The sequence below is a fragment of the Nerophis ophidion genome, linkage group LG21 (assembly GCF_033978795.1).
Source record: "Nerophis ophidion isolate RoL-2023_Sa linkage group LG21, RoL_Noph_v1.0, whole genome shotgun sequence".
NCBI classification, from domain to species: domain Eukaryota; kingdom Metazoa; phylum Chordata; class Actinopteri; order Syngnathiformes; family Syngnathidae; genus Nerophis; species Nerophis ophidion.
Window position 1 is genome coordinate 11158778 of NC_084631.1, and position 6042 is coordinate 11164819.

Sequence of the window (6042 nt, forward strand, 5' to 3'; positions counted from 1 at the left end):
ATAAATAGGCATTAATCACTGAGCGCTAGCGTATGTCGCTGCATCGCCTCTGAGTTGGTGAAAGTTAATTCTAGATTATAAATCATGCCTCTCACCTGGATAGTAGAAGGTTGTGGACATAAATCGACAAGTTGGTCAACTTTGAAGGGGAACATTATCACAATTTCAGAAAGGTTAAAACCAATAAAAATCAGTTCCCAGTGGCTTATTTTATTTTTCGTAGTTTTTTTCAAAATTTTACCCATCATGGAATATCCCGAAAAAAGGCTTAAAGTGCCTGATTTTCGCTATCTTTAAATCCATCGTCCATTTTCCTGTGACGTCGTTTAGTGATGCCAACAAGCAAGATATAGCAACATTAGCTCGGATTCAGACTTGGATTTCAGCGGCTGAAGCGATTCAACAGATTACGCATGTATTGAAACGGATGGTTGGAGTATGGAGGCAGATAGCGGAAACGAAATTGAAGAAGAAACTGAAGCTATTGAGCGAATAGCTATTGAAGCTATTCGGCGATCGCCTTCTAACCAACGATTGAGTGTCACAGGGTATCCATACATCTCTGTGCCATGTCTGTCGTAGCATTGCCGGTAAAATGTGCAGGAGCAACTTAAATCCGTCGATTGGTAAGTGTTTGTTTGGCATTAAGTGTGGGTGGAGGGAAAGGCTGGATCCTAATACAGCTACAAATGCACATATAGCTAGCCTAAATAGCATGTTAGCATCGATTAGCTGGCAGTCATGCCGCGACCAAATATGTTTGATTAGCACATAAGTCAATAACATCAACAAAACTCACCTTTGTGATTTCGTTGACTTTATCGTTGGAAATGCATCTGTTTTGAGTGTCGCAGCGTATCCATACATCTCTGTGCCATGTCTGTCGTAGCTTCGCAGACCAAACGAGGGACTTTCGGATCTTTTGACACTGGTGCAACTTGAATCCGTCGATTGGTAAGTGTTTGTTTGGCATTAAATGTGGGTGGAGGGAAAGGCTGGATGCAAATATAGCCACAAATTAGGCATAACGATGCAATATGTATATACAGCTAGTCTAAATAGCATGTTAGCATCGATTAGCATGCTAATCGATGCACACTCCACGTAAGTCAACTTGAATCCGTCCCTGATCGTGTTGTTACACCCTCCGACAACACCGACGAGGCATGATCCATTATGCATTGAACTTTCACAGTATCATGTTAGACCCGCTCGACATCCATTGCTTTCCTCCTCTCCAAGGTTCTCATAGTCATCATTGTCACCGACGTCCCACTGGGTCATTATTGTCACCGATATCCCACTGGGTGTGAGTTTTCCTTGCCCTTATGTGGGCCTACCGAGGATGTCGTAGTGGTTTGTGCAGCCCTTTGAGACACTAGTGATTTAGGGTTATATAAGTAAACATTGATTGATTAATTGATTGATGTCTCCAAGGTACGGAAAACAGTCGAAAAAATGGAAAATAACAGAGCTGATTTGACTTGCTGCGTGTAATGTGGTGGAGAAAAATGGCGTTGACTACCTAGGTGACGTCACCGCTCTGAGAGCAAACAATTGAAAGGCGTTTAAATCGCCAAATTCACCCATTTAGAGTTTGGAAATCGGTTAAAAAAATATATGGTCTTTTTTCTGCAACATCAAGGTATATATTGACGCTTACGTAGGTCTGGTGATAATGTTCCCCTTTAAAATTCAACTTAGACCCGGAAGACATTGAGAAGAAGACGTGACAATCGTCTGCTCCCAGCATTTTTAACCTGAGGATTGTGAAGATAATTCAAACGGGGAACGCAGGTCTTGCGCTGAAAGATATAAACATCCCAGTGAGCGCAGACATTGAACAGTAAGTGATTGTTTCATTATGTTGATAGTTTGTATAGCTTGTTTAGCACTTAGCAACACTGCTACATGATGCTTAGTGTTTCACTAAAGCTGCATCTGTTTAGCTTCTAAAACTTGTAGATCAGGGGTGCCCATTACGTCGATCGCGAGCTACCAGTCGACCGCGGGGGGTGTGTCAGTCGATCTCGAGCCAGGCTTTTATAAAAAATGGACCTAAAAATTAGTGATCATCAATCTTCACCAAGACATCACTTAAATGACATCCACGGTACCGGAGGGTCTTGTAAGATGACGCTGGCTGCTGCAAGATCACTATTATGAAAATATGACCAAGAGGAGGGCGAGAAAAACTTTTTATTTCAACAGACTCTCGCGCCGTACCTTCCGTCAAAACTCTAAAGGCCGACTGCACATTTCCTATCTTCACAATAAAAGCCCTGCTTCATGCTGCCTGCGCTAACTAAATACAGAGTCTCGGAAAACTGGCGTGCACAAGCGATCCCTCAGAAAGCTGGCGTGCACATCACTTGTGCACGCCAGCTTTCCGAGACTCTTATTTTGTTAGCGCAGGCAGCATGAAGCAGGGCTTTTATTGTGAAGATAGGAAATGTGCAGTCGGCCTTTAGAGTTTTGACGGAAGGGACGGTGCGAAAGTCTGTTGAAATAAAAAGTGTTTCTCGCCTTCCTCTCTGTCATTTTTTCATAATAATGAACTGGCAGCAGCCAGCGTCATCTCACAAGACCCTCGGGTGCCGTGAATGTCAATCAAGCAAGCTACGGAATTTCCCACCAATGTTTTTCTTGTAAAGTGTATGGAAGCTGAATGAATTAGATGCCAAAAACCAACCACTTTCATGTGGTATTGTACAGGAAGGACAACTTTTTTTCTCCTCCATTTGAAAATGTGGGCGTTATCATCATTACTGTCTGATTCCAATAATGCAAGTCATCAGAATCAGGTAATACACCAACTTATATTCTTGTCTTCGTGAAAGAAAGACATCTATATGTGTTACACATGCTTGTATGATCATTAAACACATTTAACTTGTTTACAAAAATGTCTCTTTCATAAATAAATAAATATAAATGATATATATAAATGAGGTAGATCCCCTCGAGTTGGTCAATTGAAAAGTAGCTCGCCTGCAGAAAAAGTGTGGGCACCCATGTTGTAGATAATTCTCCTTATCTCCTATTCAGGCTCGAAATTATACGTTTCTGGATCATCATTTGTCCCAATGTAGTCCTTGTTGTCCCTCATCAAGTCTGCCATGATTAGTAGTGTTGTTGTTGAAGGGAAAAACAAAATGAGCAAAATGCGTGAATATTAAATGTTTTTATGAATGTTACATGTGTACTTATAGTGTGTATATGAAACCTTGATGGAGGTTTTTGGATGTTGCGAAAGCATACACAACGGTGTGTCAAAGTTTGTTGTTGACAAACCCTAAGATGCAGAGAAGGAGGCAGGCATTTAAATAAGGAAACATGGTTTTAATAAAACACTAAGACAAAACCGAACAAAAGGGTACAAACACAAAGCGCACACGAGGCAGATAACAAACTAGGCTATGAACAAAACAAACTGGAAGCAGGGAACAAAAGACAGTAAGCTATAAAAAGCTACCAAATATAGCTTACCGCTACGCTGCAAAGACACGACACGAGCGACAATACATGACAATAATGCAGCACAGACTGAAGGAGAAACAGATCTAAATAGGAGCGGGCTGATTGACGCCAGGTGTAGCCAGGTGCCAATCAGCTGCAGCTGAGGGAACACAAAATTCAAGGAGAAAGATAGGAAACCAACAAAATAAGAGCGTTGACAGGAAACACTACACACACAGAGGAAACAAAGACAAATGCAGAGGAAAAACGAAAAAATAGTCAAACTGTCAGGGAAAAGCCTCACACGGTGATGCTATTGTCTTACATTAGAAGGCTAAGCTAGCTACACAACGCAAGCTAACATTGCCAACGTATCATTCCCCCATTTCTAACCTACTGTTATTACTTACCGTTTCAATGCCGTAGGTAGTACTCACAGAGCCCGCCATTGAAAACAGTTTTCCGGAAAATCCATCTTTTTGTGAAAGTTTGCAGGTGGAGCAAGAATCTTCTTGGAATACACTTCACAGTTCACATTGCCGCGAAACAAAAGAGTTCTTACTCCTTCAGACGAGACTGGAGGTTTGAATAGTGTCCTGTGTTGTGTAGTACAACCAATAATACTGTAGCATTTTTTTTCTTTGAGTCGTCTAAACAAGTGTTTTTCAACCACTGTGCCGCGGCACGCACACTGGTGTGCCCTGAGATAAAGTCTGGTGTGCCTAAAAACTATTTTTTGCAAACCAATAATTTTAATCCGCAAGAAATGTACCGTTGTTGAATGCCTGTGCTGTCTCGCGATCGGCAGTGACCATGTAATACTCTTCCATATCAATAGGTGGCAGCAGGTAGCTAATTAATGTGTAGGCCTACTTTGAGAATTAGAGGTTATGCTTTGAATTCATATCGAATAATTGCGTCATAGATGGTCAACATACGCTACTGAGTGTCATTTGTTAACATTTTCTGTAATGGGATGTTTTTAAATAAAATTAAAAAAAAAGGTGCCTTGGCTCAAAAAAGGTTGAAAAACACTGGTTTAAAGTTTTTTTTCAACCACTGTGCCGCATCACACGGGTGTGCTGTGAAATACACTCTGGTGTGCCATGGGAGATTATGCAATTTCACCTATTTGGGTTAAAAATATTATATGCAAACCAGTAATTATAATCCGTAAATAATGTGCTGTCTAGAGCTCGGCATAGTAACCGTGTAATACTCTTCCATATCAGTAGGTGGCAGCAGGTAGCTGCCACCTATTTTTTTACTTTTTTAAACAGAAAATAAACAAAAGTCGAGTGCCCCTGAAAAATGCATTGAAGCTTAGGGATGCTTATGGAAAATGAAACTGAAACGGCTACAAGGTAAACAAAAACAGAATGCTGGACGACAGCAAAGACTTACAGCAAAATGCATTGAAGCTTAGGGATGCTTATGGAAAATGAAACTGAAACGGCTACAAAGTAAACAATAACAGAATGCTGGACGACAGCAAAGACTTACAGCGTGAGGAGCAGAGATGGCGTCCACAAAGTACATCCGTACATGACATGACAATCAACAATTTCCATACAAAGAAGGATAGCGTCCGCACAACTGAAATACCGTATTTCCTTGAATTGCCGCAGGGCATATTGTATGCGCCTGCCTTGAATTACTGCCGGGTCAAACTCGCTTCCCAAAATAATTAGCGCATGCTTAGTATTACCGCCTGGTCAAACTCGTGACGACACGAGTGACACTCCCCCTGTCATCATTTTCCAAATGGAGGAGGCTGATTTCAATACGGGTAATTTGAAATCGCATAAAGGGAAGAAGATTAAGAGCTATTCAGTAAGATTTAAGGTCCAAGCTTACATCACACTCAAATTTTTACTGCATACCTTTGGTAAGTGCTGGACTGAGAAGAAGGTTTAAAATAATTAGCGCATGCTTAATTTTACCGCATGCCTTTGGTAAGCGCAGGAGTGAGAAGAGGTTTTAAATTAATTAGCGCCCCGGCGGCAATTCAAGGAAATACTGTAGTCTTGGTCGCTAAAACATAGCAAGTGCGGGTAATGGCGCTGAAAGGAAGACTGGAAACTGCTACAGGAAAATACCAACAAAAGAGGAAAAAACACCAAAATAGGAGCGCTATAACTAAAACACTACACACAGGAAAACACCAAATAAGTCAGGGTGTGATGTGAGAGGTCGTGACAGTACACCTACTTTGAGATAAGAGCTATAGTGATGCATACAGTTGATTATGGTTTAAAGTCATATCCTTTCAATTGTGAGAATGACTTTTTACTCTCAATATCAACGACTGAGTTTAAATTTTTTATGTTTTCTGCTGGTGATGTGCCTCCGCATTTCTCCAATGAACAAAAATGTGCCTTGGCTCCAAAAAGGTTGAAAAACGCTGGTCTAAACTACAGATGCGGACGCATAAACTAGGGTAGATTTACACCATGTACAGCTAAACCGCTGACGATCTTCCCAGTTGGTGGCATCACTAATTGTGCATATTCCAATCGGACCGTTTGGAAGAAGCAGGAAGGAAAGAAAGCAAAATTATTTTTATAAATATCTCCACAATGC